A 22796-nucleotide genomic window follows, 5' to 3' on the forward strand; every position below is an offset into this window, starting at 1 on the left:
AATGGTTGAACTAGTTTACAGTGCCGCCAACAGTGTAAAAGTATTCCTATTTCTCCACATCCTCTCCAGCGCCTGTTTTTTCCTGAGTTTTTAATGATCGCCATTCTAACTGGTGTGACATGGTATCTCATTGTAGTTTTGATTTGCATTTCTCTGATGACCAGTGAAGATGAGCATTTTTTCATGTGTCTGTTGGCTGCATAAATATCTTCTTTTGAGAAGTGTCTGTTCATATCCTTTGCCCACTTTTTGATGGGTTGTTTGATTTTTTCTTGTAAATTTGTTTAAGTTATTTGTAGATTCTGGATATTAGCCCTTTGTCAGATGGGTAGATTGTAAAAATTTTCTCCCATTCTGTAGATTGCCTGTTCACTCTGATGGTAGTTTCTTTTGCTGTGCAGAAGCTCTTTAGTTTAATTAGATCCTATTTGTCAATTTTGGTTTTTGTCACCATTGCTTTTGGTGTTTTAGTCATGAAGTCCTTGCCCATGCCTATGTCCTGAATGGCATTGCCTAGGTTTTATTCTCGGGTTTTTATGGTTTTATGTCTAACATTTAAGTCTTTAATCCATCTTGAATTAATTTTTGTATAAGGTGTAAGGAAGGGATCCGGTTTCAGCTTTCTACATATGGCTAGCCAGTTTTCCCAGCACCATTTATTAAATAGGGAATCGTTTCCTCATTTCTTGTTTTTGTCAGGTTTGTCAAAGGTCAGATGGTTGTATATGTGTGGTATTATTCTAGGGCTCTATTCTGTTCCATTGGTTTATATCTCTGTTTTGGTATCAGTACCATGCTGTTTTGTTTACTGTAGCCTTATAGTATAGCTTGAAGTCAGGTAGCGTGATGCCTCCAGCTTTGTTCTTTTTGCTTAGGATTGTCTTGGCAATGCGGGCTCTTTTTTGGTTCCATATGAACTTTAAAGTAGTTTTTTCCAATGCTGTGGAGAAAGTCACTGGTAGTTTGATGGAGATGACATTGAATCTATAAATTACCTTGGGCAGTAAGGCCATTTCAACAATATTGAGTCTTCCTATCCATGAGCATGGAATGTTCTTCCATTTGTTTGTGTCCTCTTTTATTTCATTGAGCAGTGGTTTGTAGCTCTCCTTGAAGAGATCCTTCACATCCCTTGTAAGTTGGATTCCTAGGTATTTTATTCTGTTTGAAGCAATTGTGAATGGGAGTTCACTCATGATTTGGCTCTCTGTTTGTCTGTTATTGGTGTGTAGGAATGCTTGTGATTTTTGCACATTGATTTTATATCCTGAACCTTTGCTGAGGTTGCTTACCAGCTTAAGGAGATTTGGGGCTGAGACAATGGGGTTTTCTAAATATATTATCATGTCATCTGCAAACAGGGACAATTTGACTGCCTCTTTTCCTAATTGAATACCCTTTATATCTTTCTCTTGCCTGATTGCCCTGGCCAGAACTTCCAATACTGTTGAATAGGAGTGGTGAGAGAGGGCATCCACAGGGGCAGGTTTCTCATGAATGGTTTAGCATCATCCTGTTTGTGCTGTTCTTCTGATAGTGAAGTCTCATGAGATCTGGCCATTTAAAAGTGTGTGGCACCTCTCTCGACCCACTGGCTCTCTCACTTGCTCCTGCTTTTGCCATGTGATGTGCCTGGTCTCCCTTCACCTTCTGCCATGATTGTAAGTTTCTTGAGGCCTCCTTAGAAACCTAGGAGATGCCAGCACTATGCTTCCTGTACAGCCTATGGAACCATGAGCTGATTAAACTCCTTTTCTTGTAAATAACCCAGTCTCAGTTATTTCTTTATAGCAATGCAAACGTGGCCTAATACATCAGCATATAAACATACTGTAACATTTCCCATCTAAAAACAAAGGGGTTTTCTATCCCATATCTTCCACAGCTTCTACCATTTCCCTGCTACACTTGACACTAGAATTTCTGAGAAAAGTGGACTGCATTTTTAGTCTCCACTTTCCTCTCCTCCCATTATTTAATAAGCCAGCTCTAGTTAAGCTTTCACCTCCATTACTGTACTTAAAGTTTTCCTCTCAAAGTCAGAAGTGACCTCTCCATTGCTAAATTCAATGTCACATTTTTAGTCTTCATCTATCAGGATCATTTGACATAGCTATATACTGTTTTCTTTACATTATTGGCTACTCCTTCTGATGAATCCTATTCGTTTTTCTAATTCTTTTACTTCTTTCATTTTTTCATTCTTAGATTATTTTCTTTCTTTTTCTATATTCACTTCCTAGGTTCCTGCATCCATTTCCACAGCCTCGGCATTATCTATGATATTGGGGTGACTTCCCAGTTTTTTCTTTAGTTAAGTGCTCTTCACTGAAACCTCTAGACTTGTAAACCCAGGTGCTCACCTGACACCTCCATCCAGATGTCTAGTAGGTATTTTAAATATAAAATTGCTACACATTTTTAATTTTCTGCCTTAGACCCATTCAATTTCAGCCCCCTCTCTCTCTAGTTTCTCAGTCTTCTAGTTTCTAGTTTCCAAATGACACCTTGAAGTCGTTTTTGACCTCTTTCTTTCTCTTGTACCCTAAATCCAATATGTTAGCAAATTCTGTTGGCTCCATATTTGGAACACATTATATCATGGTTCAATTAGAGAAGCAAAACCACCACAAGATCTATAGATCTAAGAGGATTTGTTGTAGGATCTATACATCTAAAGATTTGTTGTAGGATTTTGTAAAATCTACAAAAAAGAAAGATTTGTAAAAGGATTTGTTGTAGGGATTTGACTGTATAGAACAATTGTGGAGCTGATCCGGTTAGGCAGTTTCTGTAAGACTGTTTTCATTACATTTAATACTAAATCTTGAGTTCATAGCTCTGGTAGTTAGAAAGGGAAGATAGATATAAATATATCTATATATGAGTATATTCAGAGATATCTCTATCTCTGTTCAGATGTCTGAACTATCTGAACTATCTCTGTTCAGATATCTATTCTATCTGAACAAAGACACAGATATTTCTGTCTGTATGTTTATCTGTCTACCTATCTACCTACATGTAGATATTTAAATAGATCATTCTGCCCCATAGTCTTTTAAAAGAAAGTCTTTCTCCTGACTCTCCTAATGGAAAACTTACATGAAATAGAATTCTAAAAAACGTAATTCAACCTAGTCAAGTTGATAAGATACCACAGTCCAATTCTTGCTAACTTGGCATCTATACACATCTCCTTAAACCATACTTCATATGAAATAACAATAACAAAGTCATATGTCTTCCTACTATGCTACAACTATCTCACATGCAACTGAAAAGCACACTAACCCTTTCCCCAGAAAAGACAACAAGTCCTTTTTTGTCTCTGGGTGTTATTCATTCTCCTCCTGGCTGGTTCACACTCCACTGTGATATCCTGTAACTTAAATACAGACAACCACAATTAACATATCTTATGTTAAATTATAAAGGATTAAAGAAGTAATAAAACAAAATATTTATATAAAAATAAGAAAAAACTCATAACTATGACAGTTGTCATTTCTACAACTGGTCACATAGCACAGCCAGTATTTATAGTTATAAATTGTAAGCTTCCTTAGGCCTCTCTAGAAGCCGAGCAGATGCCAGCATTATGCTTCCTGAACAGCCTACAGAACCATGAGCTGATTAAGCCTCTTTTCTTATAAATAACCCAGTCTCAGGTATTTCCATACCTTCTTCCATGGTCCTTTCTCTATTTCCTTTTCCCTAACCAAGTCCTTCAACTTGTCATGATGTTTTTCCTGGGTGGGATGGTCCTAACTTTTACTCTTGAGAGGTCTGAATCCTTAACAGTTCTGTTTAAATTGGATTGCTGCAGTTTTCCATGGACTTTGCTCTCAGGAATGTACTAAGAGGTGTCACAGAGCACCTTCTGTATTCCAACAAACTTCCTATTTGTCTCATTATATAAAGCAACCTCAATTCCTCTCTTTTCACCAGAATAACTGACTTTTAGCAGTACAGTCACCCTCTGTTTCACCTGTTGATTCAGTGTCATGCAGAGCTGAAAGTGTTGAGAGCCAGTCTCAACTCCCTGTTTAATGGATTGTTTTATACCCTAGTAGAGGCATTACATCCATTGGAACAAAGACTGCTAGGCCAGCTAAACCTAAAGTCATGGGGGCAGGAAGCAAAAGTTTTGCTCATGGATCACTAAGGCCATTAGTGAGAGGAGACAGTTCCATTTTCACCTCTTGATTCTTGGACCCACAAATTCTGTCTATGAGAGAAACAGCATCATATAATGGTTGTTGATTTAGGGTGCTACTGAATCCTGGAGAACAGAGCTTACAATATGTTACTTAGCTCACACAGTAACTGAGTCTTCAAAAGATCATTTTACCACTCTAACAAGCCAAGTGCTTCAGAATAAAGGGGAACACGGTAAGATTCATGAATTCCATAAGCATGAGTTAATTGCTATACTTCCATTTGCTATGAAATACATTCCTTGGCTCATTGTGATACTGTGTGGTCAGAGGTGATGCTGGGTAGAATACAGGAAATCCATGAATTGTAGTTTTGACAGAAACATTGCAGAAAGGAAGGAAGATCTCTATCAGAATAAGTTTCTATTCTAGTAAGAATGCAGGGGAACATCAGCCACCTTGTAGCTCACATGTGGTTTCACTGCCTAGCTCATCTTCATAGTTGCTGGACCTGCAACTGCTCCCCTTCCTCTGCATATTCCTTTAGCTTTTTAAACTTGTATGCGGGTGTGCATGTTCAGAACACATCTTCCAAACATCGATATTATTGTGGTCAGAAGCAACAGGAGCTGTCAAGAGTTTTAGTCTTTCCTCATGGGTTCCATCTTGTACTTTGGGATCCAGCTTAATCTTGTTTGCCCCAATTTATATTTACTGTCCCTTCCCTAGTGACTGTCTTGTGGACTTCATACTCCAGCTTCAGCTATGAAGACAACAATCTGATAGAGACTGTGAATGGCTGCTCCCACAATTGTATAAGATCAAATTCCTATAACAAGTGTCTTGATAGATAGATAGATAGATAGATAGATATTCAAACAGACAGATAAATAGATACATAGTTAGATGTATATATAGATACATACCACCTAATGGATCTGCTTCTCTGACTGAATCCTGATAACAGAATTGCATACCGAGAGTGGTTCCAGAGAACAGAATCTCAAGGATGAGTTATCTGAATTGGTTTTGGGTTTTCTAGCATTGGCTCTCTGATCTGGTTAGATTTAAAGGCACTGAAGACCATATCTCCATTGGTAAAGGGAGCACTAGTAGTTCGTGGCATGTGGTAGTTCATGGCAAAAAAAAGTTTCTCAAATTATCTCCTTTAGATACCTGCAATCAAATGCTTATAAAAGGCATTTCATGTCTTCAAGTATTTGCTGCCAGTATAATATTTTAGTGAAAATGAGCAAGATAGAGTTGGTTGGTTGCTTGTAACAACACCTAAGAACTTAGGGAAATAAAATTATAAGCTCAGAGCTTTAAATTCTTAGCTCACATTGTCAAAAGGGACCTGGAATCTTCTATGTCTACTCTGAAATAAACCATTATGTTCTGTAGGCACAGGGTTGAAATTTATGAAAATGAAAGAAAAAAGTCTCACCCTGTGGGTGGGTGACTTACAATGTCAACTGAATGCCCAGCCACGCAGGGCCCCTTTGTTAAAGTTATGGCATTGACTGGAAGGAATGGCATTCTCAAAAACTGGAATCAAGACATATGGGCAGATTCTGATGAAGCTGGTGTCTTGAACCTGTTAAATTACACCAAGCCTTCTTCACCAGAAGAAACAGCCCTGCCACCTGTTCCTCACGAAGTTAGTCTCACTTTGCCTGAAACACCTGCAATGGTTTCCCCTGAAGTAGTCACCTTCTAAGATATTGCTGATCTTCTTCAGGACCCTCCCCCCAAACTGCTTTCCTCTAGATCTGCAGCCAAACTCAAGTCTTAGCAGACTCAAGAACTCATCACTACTTAGAATGTGACCTCCCTGAGTGCAGTGACTTTGAGTTGTTCACTGTTGAATCCTCAGCACCTAAAACAATATCTGGCCCATAGTTGACATTCAATAAATATTTACTGAGTGAATAATGAGTGTCTCTGCAGGAAAGACATACAGTTGTCCATTACTGCCTGTAGGAAAATTCAGTATGGAGCAAACTGTTAGAAAATCTATTGAGGCTAAACATTTAAGCCACATCCTCCATTCTAGCTTTTACCAATAAAGTTCATGCTTTAATCTCTATCAGATTCCTGCATCTATTGGGGTAGGAAAAAGAGGAGCGTTATTTATTAGCCCCCTAAAGACACAATCACATTTTCCAGAAAAATAAAATAAAGTACTTCATTACATTTTTTAATTCTAATTTTCAATTTTTGTGGGTACAGAGTGTATGTATATATTTACGAGGTACATGAGATGTTTTGATATAGGCATGCAATGTGAAATAAGCACATCATGGGGAATAGGTTATCCATCCCCTAAGCATTTATCCTTTAAGTTATAAAAGACCCAATTATACTCTTTAGGTTATTTTAAAATGTATGATTAAGTTATTATTAACTATAGTCACTCTATTGTGCTATCAAATAGTGTGTCTTATTCATTCTTTCTCTACATTTTTGTACCCATTAGCCATTCCCACTTCCCCTTCAGCCCCACTGCACTACCCTTCCCAGTATCTGGTAACCATCCTTTCACTTTCTCTGTTCATGAGTTCAATTGTTTTGAATTTTGGATCCCACAAATAAGTGAGAACATGACCTACAATGTTTTTCTTTCTGTGCCTGGCTTATTTCACTTGGCATAATGATCTCCAGTTCCATCCATGTTGTTGCAAATGACTGAATCATATTCATTTTTGTGGCTGAATAGTACTCTATTGTGTATATGTACATTTTCTCTATTCATTCATCTGTTGATGGAAACTTTGGTTGCTTCCAAATCTTGGCTATTGTAAATATGGGAGTTCAGATATCTCCTTGATATACTGATTTGGTTTTTTTGGGGAATGTACCCAATAGTGGGATTGCTGAATCATATGGTTGTCCTATTTTTAGTTTTTGGGGGAATCTCCAAACTATTCTCCATAGTGCTTGTACTAATTTATATTCCTGCCAACAGTCTACCAGGGTTCCCTTTTCTTCACATCCTTGCTAGCATTTGTTACTATCTGTCTTTTGAATATAAGCCATTTTAATTCGAATGAGATGGTATCTCATTGTAGTTTTGATTTGCATTTCTCTGATGATCAGTGACATTGAGCATCTTTTCATATGTCTGTTTGCTATTTGTATGTCTTCCTTCGAGAAATGTCTATTTAAATCTTTTGCCCATTTTTGATTATATTATTATATGTTTTTCCTGTTGAGTTGTTTGAGCTCCTTGCATATTCTGGTTATTAGTCCCTTGTCAGATGCGTAGTTTGCAAATATTTTCTCCCATTCTATGGTTTGTCTTTTCACTTTGTTCCTTGTTTTGTTTGTTGTGCAGAAGCTTTTTTAACTTGATGTGATCCCATTGGTCAATTTTTGCTTTGGTTGCCTGCACTTGTGGGATAAAACTCAGGAAATCCTTGCCCAGACTAATGTCCTGGAGATTTTCTCCAATGTTTTCTTGTAGTAGATTCATAGTTTGAAGTTTTAGATTTAAGTCTTTAATCCATTTTGATTTGATTTTTGTATATGGTGAGAGATATGGGTCTAGTTTCATTCTTTTTTTTATATGGATATCCAGTTTTTCCAGCACCATTTATGAAGAGACTGTCTTTTCCCCAGTGTGTGTTCTTAGTATGTTTGTCAAAAAATGAGTTCACTGTAGGTGTGTGGATTTGCTTCTGTGTTCTTTGTTCTGTTACATTGGTCTATGTGTCTGTTTTTATGCCAGTACCATGCTGTTTTATTACCATAACAATGTAGTATAATATGAAGTCGATAATGTGATTCCTTTGGTTTTGTCCTTTTTGCTTAGAATAGATATGGCTATTCTGGGTCTCTTGTGGTTCAATGTGAAATTTAGGATAGTTTTTTTTCTATTCCTATGAAGAATGTTGTGATGATTAATACTGAGTGTCAATTTGATTGGTTTGGAGAATGCAAAGTATTGATCCTGAATGTGTCTGTGAAGGTGTTGCCAAAGGAGATTAACATTTGAGTCGGTGGACGGGAAAAGACAGACCCACTCTTAATCTGGGTGGGCACAATCTAATCAGCTGCTAGCGTGGCCAGAATAAAAGCAGGCAGAAGAATATGAAAAGACTAGACCAGCTTAGACTCCCAGCCTGCATCTTTCTCTGTGCTGGATGCTTCCTGCCTTTGAATATCAGACTCCACATTCTTCAGCTTTGGGACTTGGATTGGCTTCATTGCTCCTCAGCTTGTAGATGGCCTGTTGTGGTACCTTGTGATTGTGAGTTAAAACACACACACACACATATGTGTGTGTGTGTGTGTGTGTGTGTATTCTATTAGTTCTGTCCCTCTAGAGAACCATGACTGAATACAGATTTTGGTGTCAAGAGTCTTTCTAGAGGAACAGAGTATTAACAATGAAGTTCTTTGTTGGTTTGGCATTTCCAGAGTTGGCTGCTTTATATGATTAGACCTAAAAATGCTAAAGACTCTAGTTCTAATAGTACGGAGAACACTGATAGCCCTTAGTGTGAACTGTTTAAAGAGTCATGCAAAATAAATGCATCTGACATGCCCTATTCACCACTCATGAGAGGCAAGGAGTTTAGTGACTCTACACATAATACCTTTGACTACATGTGGAGGACCAAGGAACATAATGATGTTGATTGGTTGGTTGCTTCTAAGTTCACTGGACAAAGTGATGAAAGAAAATGATGAACTCAGGGATTCTAACTCCCAGTTTCAGAAGCAAATACTGAGCCTCAAATCTGCTAATCTTGCCCTGAGTGAGAGTTTTATTGCCTGTAGAGAAAGAGCTGAAATTGTGGAAAATCAGACACATGCTTTTATCGTACTAGTGGCTGACCCACAATGAAAGGTGCATGCACAGCCTCACCAGGTGTCTACTGTTAAAGTGAGGTCATTGATTGAAAAAGAATAGAACCCTGCAACTTGGAATGGGGATATATGGGAGGACCCTGATGAAGTTGAGGACACTGAGCTTGTAAACTCTGATGAAACTTTTAGCCAGAAGAAACAGCTTCCCCATCCCCAGTAGTGGCAATAACACCTCCCCAACCCATGCTGCCTTCAGCTTTTTCACCATTGTCTGAGGAGATAAACCCTGTGCTGCCTGAGACAACAGTGATGTCCTCCCCTGACACAGTTTCCAGGCAAGATAATGTTGATTCTCCTCAGGAGCCACCCCCAACACCTCCTTTTTCTTCTAGACCTATAACTCGACTGAAGTCCCAGTGGGCTTCTAGAGTTGAGGTTCAGAGTATGACCCATGAGGAGGTGGACTACACTTGCAAAGAACTGCTTGAGTTTTCTGATTTATATAAGCAGAAATCTGGAGAATGGACATGGGAATGGATATTAAGGGTGTGGGTAAAGGTGGAAGGAACACAGAGTTGGATCAGGCAGAATTTATAGATTTGGGCCCACTAAGTAGGGACTCTGCATTTAATTTTGTAGCTCAGGGAGTTAAAAAAAGGTTGCAATAGTTTATTTGCTTGGTTAGCTGAAATATGGATTAAAAGATGGCCTACTGTGAGCAAGCTGGAAATGATTTTTCTTGGTTTACGTAGAGGAAGGAATCCAAAGGCTTAGGAATATTGGGATGCTAGAGTAGATTAGTCACTTTAGACTTATTTATCCCAGCTGGGAGGGTCCAGAAAATACAATCTTGACCAGTGCTTTGTTTTTTAATTTGTTTTTATTTTTTATTTTTTTTTTAAGATGGAGTATTGCTCTGTTGCCCAGGCTGGAGTGCAGTGGCACAATCTCGGCTCACTGCAAGCTCCGCCTCATGGGTTCATGCCATTCTCCTGCCTCAGCCTTCCAAGCAGCCGGGACTGCAGGCACCTGCCACCACACCCGGCTAATTTTTTTGTATTTTTAGTAGAGACTGGGTTTCACCATGGTAGCCAGAATGGTCTCGATCTCCTGACCTCATGATCCACCCATCTTGGCCTCCCAAGACCAGTGCTTTGTGAAATAGATTTGTGAGGGAAGCACCCACATCTTTGAAGAGCTCTGTGATTGCTCTTCTCTGCATTCCAGATCTAACAGTGGGAACCACAGTCACTCAACTACAAAATTTACATGCAATGGGAATAATTGGATCCCAAGTTGGCAGGGCCCAAGTGGAGGTACTCAACCATCAAAGGTAAGGTGGGTATAGCCACTGTAATAGACAGCAGAGGCAGAGCAGCAATCAGAATAGTCTGACTCATGTAGAGCTTTGGCATTGGCTAATTAATTACAATGTTCCCAGAAGTGAAATTGACAGGAAGCCTACTGCATTCCTACTTAATTTATATAAGCAGAAAAATTCCAGGTAGAGTGGACAAAAGACTAATTTGAATTATGAAAACAGAGCATCATGGCCCCTCAATCAATTTCCAGAGTTGAGCCAGTTTACAGACCCAGAATCCCTCTAATGAACGGGAGGCCAGGTCCCCTTGAGGAAGGACCCCACTACACTACTGACAATTTATGCTGTTAATCTTTCTCCCACCCTTTCCCAAGGAGACGTCTAGCCTTTTCCCAGGGTAGCTGTGTACCGGAGAAAGGGAAATGACAAGTCATTTCAGGGACTACTAGACACTGGCTCTGAGCTGACATTGATTCCAGGGAACCTAAAAAGTCATTGTGGGCCTCCAGTTAAAGCAGACTTACAGGGGTCAGATAATTATGGAGTTTTGCTCAGGTCTGATTTACAGTGGGTCCAGTGGTCCCTGGACTCATCTTGTGGTCATTTCCCCAGTGCCAGAATGCATAATTGGCATAGACATACTTAGCAGCTGGCAGAACCCCCAAATTGGCTCACTGATTGGAGGGCTACTATGGTGGGAAAGGTCAAATGAAAATGATTAGAGCTACCTCTACTTAGAAAAATAGTAAATAAAAAAAAAATCGCATCCCTGGAGGGATTGTGGAGACTAGTGCCACCATGAAGGACTTGCAAGATACAGGGGTGTTGATTCCCACTACATCCGCATTCAACTCTCCCATTTGGCCTGTGAAGAAGACATATGGATCTTGGAAAATGACAGTGCATTATCATAAGCTTAACCAAGTAATAACTCCAATTGCAGCTGCTGTACCAGATGTTGTTTAATTGCTTGAGCAAATTAACACATCTCCTGGTACCTGGTATGCAGTCATTGATTTGGCAGTGCCTTTTTCCCCATTCCTGTCCATAAGGCCCACCAGAAGTAATTTGCCTTCAGCTGGCGAGGCCAGCAATTTATCTTTACTGTTCTACCTCAGGGGTATATCAACTCTCCAGTTTTGTGTCATAATCTTGATTACTTTTTGCTTCCATAAGATACCACATTACATTGATGACATTATGTTGATTGGATCCAGTGAGCAAGAAGTAGCAAACACACTGAATTATTGGTAAGACATCTGTGTGCCAGAGAATGAGAAATAAATCCATAAATCTGACTAACATTTAGGGACCTTCTACCTCAGTAAAATTTCTAGGGTTTCAGATATTCCTTCTAAAGGTGAAGGATAAGTTGCTGCTTTTGGCTCTTCCTACAACCAAGAAAGAGTGATAATACCTAGTGAGCCTATTTGGATTTTGGAGGCAACACATTCCACATTTTGGTGTGTTACTCCTGCCCATTTATTGAGTGACACGAAAGGCTGCCAGTTTTGAGTAGGGTCCAGAAGAAGAGAAGGCTCTTCAACAGGTCCAAGCTGCTGTGCAAGCTGCTCTGCCACTTGGGCCATATGACCCAGCAGGTCCAATGGTTCTTCCCGTGTCAGTGGCAAAGAGGGATGCTGTTTGGAGCCTCTGGCAGGCCCTCATAGGTTTATCACAGTGCTGTAGGATTTTGGAGCAAGGTTCTGCCATCTTCTGCAGATACCTATTCCCCTTTTGGGAGGCAGATCTTGGCCTGTTACTGGGCTTTGATGAAAACTGAACATTTGACTATGGGTCATCAAGCCACCATGTGACCTGAACTGCCTATCATGAACTGAGTGCTTTCTGACCCACCTAGTCATAAAGTGGGCAATGAACAGCAGCATTCCATCATCAAATGGAAGTGAATATACATGATCGGGCTTGAGCAGGTCTTGAAGGCAGAAGTAAGTTACACGAGAAAGTGGCTCAAATGCCCATGGTCTTCACACCTGCCACCTTGCCTTCTCTCCCACAGTCTGCACCAGTGGCCTCTTAGGGAGTTTCCTATGATCAGTTGGGAGAAGAAGAAAAGACTACAGCCTGGTTCACAGATGGTTCTGCATGATATGCAGGCACCACCCCAAAGTAGACAACTGCAGCACTGCAACCCCTTTCTAGGACATCTCTGAAGGACAGCGGTTAAGGGAAATCTTCCCAGTGGGCAGAACTTTGAGTAATGCATCTGGTTGTGCACTTTGCATGGAGGGAGAAATGGCCAGATGTGCGATTCTATAATGATTCATGGCCTGTAGCCAATGGTTTGGCTGGATGGTTAGGGATTTGGAAGAAGTATAATTGGAAAATTGGTGACAAAGAAATATGGGGAATAGGTATGTGGGTGGAACTCTCTGAGTGGTCAAAAACAGTGAAGATATTTATATTTCATGTGAGTGCTCACCAAGGGTGACCTCAGCAGAGGAGTGTTTGCTAATCAAATGGATAGAATGACTCATTCTGTGGACACCACTCAGCCTCTTTCCCCAGCCACCGCAGTCATCACCCAATGGGCCCATGAACAAAGTGGCCATGGTAGCAGAGACGGAGGTTTCACATGAGCTCAGCAATCTGGACTTCCACTCACCAAGGCTGACCTGGCTACAGTCACTGCTGAGTGCCCAATTTGCCACAGCAGAGAGCAACACTGAGCCCTCCATATGGCACCATTGCTCTGGGTGATCAGTCAGCTACTTGGTGGTGGCAGGTTGATTATATTGGACCTCTTCCATCATGGAAAGGGCAGAGGTTTGTCCTCACTGGAACAGACACTTACTCCGGATATAGGTTTTCCTATCCTGCGTTTAGTGCTTCAGCCAAGACTACCATCTGCAGACTCACAGAATGCTTTATTCACCCTCATGGTATTTCACACAGCATTGCCTCTGACCAAGACACTCACTTTATGGCTAAGGAAGTGTGGCAGTGGGCTCATGCTCATGGAATTCACTGGTCTTACCATGCTCCCCATTGTCCAGAAGCAGGTGGATTGATAGAATGGTTGAATGGCCTTTTGAGGTCACAATTACAACACCAACTAGGTGACAATACATTGCAGGACTGGGGCAAAGTTCACCAGAAGGCTGTGTGTGCTCTGAATCAGTGTCCAATATATGGCACTGTTTCTCCTGTAGCCAGTTTTCACCAGTCCAGGAATCAAGGGGTGGAAGTGGAAATGGCACCACTCAGCATTACCCCTAGTGATCCACTAGCAAAATTTTTGCTTCCTGTTCCCATGACATTATGATTTGCTGGCCTGGAGGTATTAATTCCAGAGGGAGGAACACTGCCACCAAGAAACACAATAACAATTCCATTAAACTGGATGTTAAGATTGCCACCTGGACACTTTGGGCTCCTTCTACCTTTAAGCCAACATGCTAAGAAGGGAGTTACAGTGTTGGCTGGGGTGATTGATCTGAACTATCAAGATGAAATCAGTCTACTACTCCACAATGGAAGTAAGGAAGAGTGTATGTGTAATACAGGAGATGCTTTCGGGCATCTCTTATTATTACTATGCCCTGTGATGAAGGTCAATGGAAAACTATAATAGTCCAATACAGGCAGGACTACAAATGGTCCAGACCTTTCAGGAATGAAGCTGTGGGTCAGTCCACTAGGGAAAAAAACCACAACCTGCTGAGGTGCTTGCTGAAGGCAAAGGGAATACAGAATAGTTAGTAGAAGAAGGTACTTATCAATACCAACTTACAACCACATGACCAGTTGCAGAAACGAGGACTGTAATTTTCATGAGTATTTCCTCCTTCTTTTGTTAAGAACATGTTTGTGTATGTATACACTTGTACTAAGAAAATATCTTCATTTTATTTCCTTTTTCCTTTAACATGTGACATAATATTTATTGACTTCATATCAGCATTTAAGTGTTGTTAGCTTTATGTAATAGCGTTTGGGTTGGGAATTGGTGCGCTTCTGGTTGCATGAAAGATAGTTGTATTATGTTAGGCATAATTACGACCTTATTATTGTCTTTATTTGAAGATTATGTATGATCTCAGGAGATGTGTATGGGTTCAACTTGACAACGGGTGGACTTGTAATAGTTAATACTGAGTGTCAACTTGATTGGATTTAAGAATGCAAAGTATTGATCCTGGGTGTGTCTGTGAGGGTGTTGCCAGATGAGATTAACATTTGAGTCAGTGGTGTGGGAAGGGCAGACCCACCCTTAATCTGAGTGGGCATAATTCAATCAACTGCTAGCATAGCCAGAATAAAAGCAGGCAGAAGAATGTGAAAAGACTAGACTGGCTTAGCCTCCCAGTCTATATCTTTCTGCATGCTAGATGCTTCCTGCCCTCGAACATCAGACTTCAAATTCTTCAGTTTTGGAACTTGGACTGGCTTCATTGCTTCTCGGCTTGCAGATGCCCTATTATGGGACCTTGTGATTGTGTGAGTTAATGCTCCTCAATAAACTCCCCTTCATATATATACACACACATATATATATGATAGGCTATATAAAAAATAGGATCTATATAAAACAGAATATTTATAATATATAATAGGACATATATCCTATTAGTTCTCTATATATAATCAAATATATATCCTATTAGTTCTATATATACAAAATAGGATATGTATAATACATAATATATATTATATATAATAGGATATATATACATATATAATGGGATATATATATCCTATTAGTTCTGTATATAATAGGGTGTATATATAAAACAGGATATATATACACACATATATAATAGGAGATATATACATATATCCTATTGGAGGAATTGGTCTACTATAAGAAACACATATGGGGCAGTGCTAACTTCAGATTTACTTGGCTTCTGGGGTTGAACATCATGTATCATATATATATATCTCTCTATATATATATCTAGATCATATATCTAGATGTAGATATAGATATACATGTGTCATAGATATATATATATCTCCTATTAGTTCTGTCCCTCTAGAGGACCGTGACTGATACAAATTTCATTGGTATTTTGACAGAGTGCATTGAATCTCTAAATTGCTTTTTGTAGTAGGAACATTTTAATGATAGTGATTCTTCTAATTCATAAACATGGAATTTTTTCCATTTTTTGGTGTCTCTTTCAATTTCTTTTGTCAGTGTTTTACAGTTTTCATTATAGAGATATTTCACTTAGTGTTTCATTTTAAAGTTATACTTGGTCAAGCCAGTGCAAAAACGTTTAATGTCAATGTTTAGGGAGTTGTCCTTTTAGGACTTGTGCTGAACTCACTGAAGCTCTGAATTTTCAGGGAGTCCCTTGTTCGTGTTTGTGTTCTTTATTTTGATCAAATCAAGTCTTTACGCAGACATAGCTGCTAAAAGCTGTGAGCCTTAAACCCTCAAAACTGCCAGAACTCAAGTTCCTTGTGGCTGATACAGTCTTTCCTTAACTTTAATTCATTACGAAGTGTTTTCTTGTTTAACACAATGTAAAGAATGTTGCCTCACCATATGTTATGCATAGAAAAAAGATGATTTGTTAGGGGAAAAAATGTACAGTGACAGCAGTCTTTTGAATTCAACCTATAGAGTATATACTATATTGAAATATTTTATACCAGTTTTTCAGTCATATACACTTTCTACTTTCAGAATACTTGGACAGAGAAGGGATACAAATTTTAAAATAAAATCTTATTTATAAATCATTTGTATTAGAATATAATACATTTGTACTGAAGTCACTTATTACTTGTGTTGTTTCAAAAGCTACTGCATATTTTAATTGCTAATAACAGGCTATATGACTGAAACAAAAAGATCATCTAATCCAATCTAATTTCCTTTCCAAGAAAATCAATCAATGATGTTGCTAAGAAAATGGAATAGAAAAACTGTTCACCTTGTAGCCATTATTGCATATTCAGTGCTGAGACTTCTGGTCTAGTTGCCATTGAGGGATTTTTCTTTGAAAATGTGAAAATCAAGGTAACTGTTTATTGTCAGACTTTTGTTGCTATGGAAGTATTCATTATCTTGGAACACCTAATGCGAAGGAAACAAATAGAATTAGTGGAGGCATAAATGGAATATAAACTTGTGACCTCCTACATTGCAACTAGAGCAAGTCTCCTTCCTTATTTTGCTCAATAGATTGTCTGAAGCTGGTCTGTGAAAATACCAGATGGTAGCTGGAGGGAATGTCTGTTCAGCAATGTCTGGGGTGGGGCTGGGAAGCTGCTAAACCACGACTAGACTGCCTGTAAGTGCTCATGTAGGGTTCTCAGTCTACAGAATGGAGAGGCAGAGGGACAAAAACGGTGACAAGTTTGGGGATTTGGTTTGGCAATGTCTATGTGAATAGAGCCTGGCCCTCGTGTCTTCAGAAACTTTAAGTAAATGATCCAAGCTTCAGGTTTGGTCATTTCCTAGGTCCTTTAAATGAATCTAGGCAACAAATGAGACATGTCATAAAGATCATGTGAAAGCCTGATTGCTGTCACCAGTAACCGTTTCTAAAATAATTCAGACAGCATCCCCTTCACTCTTTTTAACTAACCACCTCCTTGTTATTATCTTATCTGACTCCTGGCCCTTGGGTCTGAATTCCAATCTCAGTACAAATCTTAGGTTTTACCTCCTGATTCTGAGGAACCATTTTGGTCATGCTTTTGGTTCTCTCTATTAAGTAGAATTTTGGAACTTGACTTTTAGCTTGAGCAGTTTCAGAATTTCTATATGGGAAAAGCACAGGGGTGGTAAGAGTGTGGGAAAGCAGGGCCTGAGGGAGCTGTAAAGAAATAGTTATGTGCATGGCACACATATTTTTATTCATCTTGTTTGTTATAGAGTAATTAAGATGCCAAGTTTTGGAAAGTTGCTTTAAGCATAGTTAGGATAAAATTGAGAAAATATCCTTATAAAAGATTTTAATCTTTCTTAATTATGTGATGGTTTAGAAAAGAACAACTAATGGAGATTTTACGAAGAAGGGGAATAAAGTCCTGGCATACCCCAGACTTTCATTTGCAAGTACTACAGCTTCTGGCAACTTGCTCTCTACCCGAATGGCCTTGACTCACCATCAGAGGGATCTGACCCAACTACCAGCTGCACCCAGAAGTGGCAGGGTATTGCCAATACCACAAAACCTTCTATGATGCTTTAGTTAGAGCTCTTATAGTTATGGGTGGCAGAAAACCCAATCCAATTGGCCTAAGCAAAGAGGAATTGGTCTACTCTAAGAAACACATATGGGGCAGTGCTAACTTCAGATCTACTTGGCTTCTGGGGCTGAACATCATCTATCTCTGTCTCTTGGCATTGTTCTATTCCACAAATTGATGTCATTTTCAGACAAGCCCTTATCTTGCAGAAGTGACATGACTGCATCAGTTCTAACTTTACTTTCTTATCCTGAAGAGACCAGGAACATTACTGAAGGTGGAAGAATCTGGACTTATCGAATATAATTGTGGTGGTGTTTCTGTAAGGATGGGGAATGGATGATAGACGGCAACACTGCAACTGTCCATCTCACATGACTCACTGAAACTCAGACATCGAGTATTTTCCTACTTTTTATTTCTACCTTGCTCTTAATTTACACATCATCCATTCTATCACTTCCCCTCTCTCTAAGTAACTACAGTACATTAGATAGAATGCGACTGGGATTCTATGCAGCACCTTAAATGCCTGTCTTAGCCTGTCATTTTAAATTCAGTAAATGTGTATTAGGTGCCTTTATCTAGGGCATTGAATTACATAATGCTTGACTGTGGAATAAGAAGACCCAGACTATTTTTTTCCAGATAGTAAGTGTTTGTCTCTGGGTAATATATTAATTTGAAGAAGAACATTCCGAGTTGGTTTTTACCCATGCAACAAATCATGTAGCTAGACTCCTTCCATCTTATGGCATCATCATTCACGGGACTTACAGTCACGTGACTCTAGCTGGTGGAAGGGAAAAAAGAGATAGAGAAGTTACATGAGCATCCTAAAAGCCTTGGCCCCAAAGGAGGACTCTTCCTCTCATGTCTCATTGGTGAGAATTAGTCAGATAGTCACGTGCAGGTAGGCGCAGGAGCATTGGGTAATATCATTCTTAGCCATGTCTGCATTCTCACTGCACACATCACAGTGTGAGGAAATGTGCAAAATATGCAGTTCTCTGTTTCTTTAGAAGGGAAAGCTGATTCCTATAGATACATAGCAGACAATAACTCAGAGGAAGAAGTTTCACAATTCATTCTAGAAAACTGAGCTTTTTGGTGTTGTTTTAGATTTTAACCCCCTGACTGTTGGTTATATGATATGTTGAAATTTCTTGGCATACTACCATTCCCCCAACTATGCACAGATGGAAGCTTAGTAAATGCTGCTTGAAGGTAATGTTCTTCTTTCTCAAGGCAGGATCTGATTTTTTTTGAAACTCCCTGTATACCTGCTACAATAGTCAGCTCACAGCAGGTACACAGGAATAGTTAGCAGGTACCCCTGGGACAGCTCTGCTTCCAAGATCTTAATCTCCTTTCTGACCTTGCCCTTTCTTTCCTACTGGAGCTGCCCTTGGCTCTCACCATGAGCTTCATTCCAAAGACTATCATTACAATGCTGGGTTTACTTTCCTTCTTCTCAGAGCAGTCATTCAATGACACACAAAGTGGCACACTCAGATCGTCACTCCCTTCAATAAGCATTAGCAGCAAAGTGATATTGCCTAAGTATTACTTAGAATAAGATTCCTAAACTATTGTGTAGGGAACTATCTCATCATATTAGAATAGGTTAGACATTTTCAGTACCATATTCCATTAACCACTTCACTACCTCCATCGTCATATTTTTTAAAAAAACAACCACCTTACCCCCAAACCAGAGCATATATCATTTCAGATTTTTATATATAGTAGAATGTTTGCTTTTTTAATTTTTTAGATTAGTACCATTTACAGATGCCATTTGCCCAAGGCAAATTTATTCTTACAAAAATCTCATAATTCTAAACTAATGGCAGATCTTCATATTCTTTAGATGTGAGTTGTTTGGAATGTTATATTAACATCGCACACTTTGAGGCTTATTTAGCTTTGAGTCTTTAGCTCAAACTATCTTATAATTTCTAGGAGAGAAGATAACCCTAAAAGAATGCATACTAGAGTGAAAAACAAGCTCTTGTAATTATAGAAATCTCGTTTCATATAATCAAGTCCAAACACCTTATCAATGCTGGATCACCTGATTGTGGAGCTCCCCTTTGTAATCATCTTTTTAATTCCAGCCCTGGACTCTTTGTTGCCATGAGGTTTTGACAATGGCATGAATAATGGCTACTCTTTCCTGTTTGGGGAAGAAAAAGGAAATGGAAATTAAGGAGGTGAGAGTATGTTCCCAGTGGGAAGCTCTGGGCAGTGTGATGAAGCAGGGAAAGCGTTAAAGGACACCAAAACAAACACGCACACAGAGGCCGGTGGTAAGATCTCAAATTTGTGAGAATTTAAGATTATACAATTTGAAGAATCTCTTTAAGGAAAGAAATTCTTAAATATAAATTCCTGATTTTGTATTCACAAAAATGGATATCTATCTACGATGAAAAAGAAATCACAAGTTGCAAATTTTTAAAAGGCAGTAAATTCAACAAATGGCACAAAATCAAGAAAAATTGCATAATTATTAGCTATCTAACACACTTGTCAAATATTTTTTTGTCTAGAGTTTTGACACCGTAATCACTTCTTCATAAGAAACATTTTGCAGAAAGAGAATGAAATGATAATTCAATATTTCCTTAGCATGATTAATTGAAATTTACCTTTTTATTACTGACTGTTGAAAAGCATAACGTAGGAAATTTTCGACACTATTTACAGTGCTGCTACAAGTTCATACTCTATAAGCATAGACATTATGATAAATTCTATGTTTGTAATTTCCATCAAAAAAGAAAAAAGCTGCACTGTGCATTCATGATTGTACATACAATGTGTTATTTAATATATTCTTGTTGAAAAAGGGATCCCATTTTCATCAAACATTCATGAGCATCATCATCTCCTTTTCTTACATTTTACATACCTGACGACTGGAAAACATTTCCACTGACCAGCTCTGGCTCATGCACTTCAACTTTTTAAAATTTTCACCACCCACATATATTTGGCCCCAGATGTTCTAGGACATGTTCATATTCTGATATGATCTCTAGATACTTTGAATCAAAACTCAGGTGTATTTTCACAGTGCTAGTAATAATATTTCTGGAAGGTGTGGCTAGAAATAATTATTCATGGATGTGACTGTGAATTATAAATTCTAGTAAACTCAAACTAAATATATCTCTAACTCAACTTCTTCTGAGCAAGATCCTCAGAATATCTGTGGCCACTGAAATGCTACTGCACGGGTGTGGCAGGGGGCAAGTCAGAGTGGAAAGGAATAGTCTCAATTCACTGAAATTAAAATATCTTACTTTTGTGAATTACAAAAGGAAATATATGCACATATTGTTGGTCCTGTATTCATCAGCATTCAGCCAGAGAAACAGAACCAGGAGGAGATATATATTAAGAAGTTTATTGCAAGGAATTGGTTTACATGATTGTGGCAAGTCCAAAATCTTTCGGATAGACTGGACTCTCAGGCATGGATATCAAAATCTGCTGTCCACAGGTGGAACTTCTTTTTTAAGGAAGCCTCAACTCCACTCTTAAAACTCAACTGATTCAATCAGTCCTATACATATTTCCTATCAAAATCAACTGAGTATGGGATTTAATCAAATCTGCACAGTACTGTGATAGCAACATCTAGGTTAGTGTTTGATTGATTTTCTGGTGACCATAACATAGCTAAGTCGACAAGTGCAGCTAACCATTATAGGGATGTTTCCAGGCTTCGTAAATGGTCTGTGCAAAAGAGGAATGTTTAAAATGCACTTGTCTTAGATAAATCTGCACCTGGAGAGGACACAGGGAATGAAGGGGATGGTTTGTAGAATACCTAGAACTCCTTCTCAATTTTGCATCAGATACAAATCCTTACAGATTCCTTCCTTCCTTCCTTCCTTCCTTCCTTCCTTCCTTCCTTCCTTCCTTCTTTCTTTCTCTCTCTCTCTCTTTCTTTCTCTCTTCTTTCTTTCTTTCTTTCTTTCTTTCTTTCTTTCTTTCTTTCTTTCTTTCTTTCTTTCTTTCTTTCTTTCCTTCCTTCTTTTCTTTCTTTCTGTCTCTCTTTCTTTTTTTTTTTGAGATGGAGTTTCGCTCTTGTTGCCCAGGCTAGAGTGCAGTGGTGCTATCTCGGCTCACTGCAACCTCCGCCTCCCAGGTTCAAGTGATTCTCCTAACTCAGCCTCCCGAGTAACTGGGATTATAGGCACAAACCAGCACGCCCAGGCAAATTTTTGTATTTTTAGTAGAGACGGGGTTTCACCATGTTGGCCAGGCTGGTCTTGAACTCCTGACCTCAGATGATCCACCTGCCTTGGTCTCCCAAAATGCTGAGATTCCAGGTGTGAGCCACTGCTCCTGACCAGACCTATTTCTTTATCCTGGATTACATAAATTTCAAATAGTCTTCAGGGATTTCTCTACATTGAATTTATAGAAGGAACTAATTGGATTCCTCAGAAAGATTCAGTGTTTGACCCCTGAGGTAGCACATTACACAACAGACGCATAGAGTTATTTGCTTCTATTATTACATATGTAAGAACAATAAGGGTCAATATCTATAAGTAACCTACTTATGAGAAATTGTGTTCAGTCCCAATATTCATGAAGTTATCTACCTAGGTCTGTGTGTGTGTGTGTGTGTGTGTGTCTGTGTGTGTGTGTAAAAATAAAGACTTTTAGATATGAAGAAAGCAGTAACAATTAACAGGTTTTTGAAATTAATGCTTTTTCAAAACCAACCTATTTGACAGCATTTTCTCATCGAGTTAAGAAAAATATTCTTTTAAAATAAATACTAGACACATAAATAATGCTTTTGAAACATTGGACATGGAAGGCGAGGCACTTAATAAGGGTTTTTTTTTTGTTATTTTTTGTTTTTTTTTTTTTTTTTTTTGGAGATAGACTCTAGTCAGAGTGATGTTTTGTGAGAGCCACAGAAATATTTATAAGTGGCAATGTTAAATATATGTGGACCTTGGCTTTGAAATATTGGTAAAGTGTTTGAAGGTTTAAATTTTGTGCCTTTTGTTCAAGGGTAAATAGGCTCTGGAGCTGCTATGGATGAAAGGGAACAGCATCATTGTTATCTAGAGCATGTCACTGAATCTTTATGTGCATTTGTAATATCAATTCTTTTAGTTTGCCAGAGTTTGTTTTTGCCTCGGGTTCTTAAAGCAGGGTTAACTGTTTAAAAAACTGTGTCTATTTCTAATATTTATTAGCTTATTTGACTTTCTTTGCATTTAAATATATATTTTGGGGTTGCTTGGTCAATTTCTGTAAAAAGACAGGTGGGATTTCAACAGGAATTGCAT

At 38.8% G+C, this 22796-nt stretch overlaps 1 long non-coding RNA gene across 1 annotated transcript; it reads right to left on the minus strand.

Annotated features, from left to right (window-relative positions):
* Nucleotides 1-1506: 1506 nt before the first annotated feature.
* Nucleotides 1507-21389, minus strand: LOC110742902. The gene is made up of 3 exons (XR_002521171.2): nucleotides 19528-21389; nucleotides 16206-16348; nucleotides 1507-3388 (listed from the first exon to the last, which is right to left on the minus strand). It is a non-coding gene; the product is annotated as an uncharacterized LOC110742902 (long non-coding RNA).
* Between the last annotated feature and the right edge of the window lie 1407 nt (nucleotides 21390-22796).

The sequence above is a fragment of the Papio anubis genome, chromosome 4, assembly GCF_008728515.1.
Source record: "Papio anubis isolate 15944 chromosome 4, Panubis1.0, whole genome shotgun sequence".
NCBI classification, from domain to species: domain Eukaryota; kingdom Metazoa; phylum Chordata; class Mammalia; order Primates; family Cercopithecidae; genus Papio; species Papio anubis.